This window comes from Anolis carolinensis, chromosome 1 (genome assembly GCF_035594765.1).
Source record: "Anolis carolinensis isolate JA03-04 chromosome 1, rAnoCar3.1.pri, whole genome shotgun sequence".
Lineage (NCBI taxonomy): Eukaryota > Metazoa > Chordata > Lepidosauria > Squamata > Dactyloidae > Anolis > Anolis carolinensis.
Window position 1 is genome coordinate 135,306,034 of NC_085841.1, and position 1,095 is coordinate 135,307,128.

Consider the following 1,095-nt stretch of genomic DNA (forward strand, 5'->3'; position numbering starts at 1 on the left):
TCCTTGAAAAGTAATGAGGTTTGGAAATCATAACTAAATAAAGTTTCCTATGCCTTTCCATGGTACCTTAAGTCAAATGAAACATTACCATGGCAGCCATACTTATTTAATCATGCTTGTCCTTTCTTGGACTATGATGATTTCCATGATTACTATAGCTACAATTAAGATACTTTATGTAGATAAAAATGTAAGCACCCCATTCCAACATTATAAAAGTATGTTTCAAAATGGTAACAAAATGCTTGTTAGTCTGGGACAAAAGCATATAAAGGATTTTGTATCATCTAAATGAAAGAATTCATACCATAAGCTTTCATCAACCCAAATGACATTTACACATGCACTGTACCTTGGACTGTGTGGCATAATCTCTGTTGTGTTTACATGATACGCGAAACCATCTTGCCCTAGGATAAGTATGGGAATGCCATACATCAGGGAAAGTTGGAGAATGGCCTTGTCCAACACAGGGAATTTCTTTTGGGGTATAGAAAGCCAAACATTGTGTTGGTAAGTATAAGAAAAAGTATTAATTTGAGAACTGAGGATATTACTAATGTAGACCAAGCCCCTGCTACAATGTCATAGCTAGGCTCAGTTTCTTAATGTGATTCCCTAAAGCCCACCTTTAAAGGCAAGTATCCATGAGTGAAGGGATCCATGAGTGAAGGATATGTTCAACCCCTTCCCATCAGCAAATTACAATGTGACAAACAGAAGACTCTAAGGATGGGGGGAATGTCCCCCGCCTTTCCTTGCTTCTTTTGATTGTATTCCTTAGCAACTAAGATAATACTGAAAAGCTCCCATGTGCCTTGATAAAGCGTCAAAATTAAACAGCACCCAGGAATATAGTTAATAGGCAGTGCATGTTATAGCCAGCAGAGGGAGATAAAGCAGAACTGAATAATAAAATACAAATACCACATATGTGACACCCCCCCCCCCCCCAACTCTCTCCTTGTGTGGGACTTGGCATTTTTTGAGGTCCTGGTTATTTATTAATTTTGCTGTTGAAAACAATCTCCATAGTCAATTATTATTAATTATGGTTATGCATCTGCAGGACTGAGGAGAAGGGAAAGGGGATGT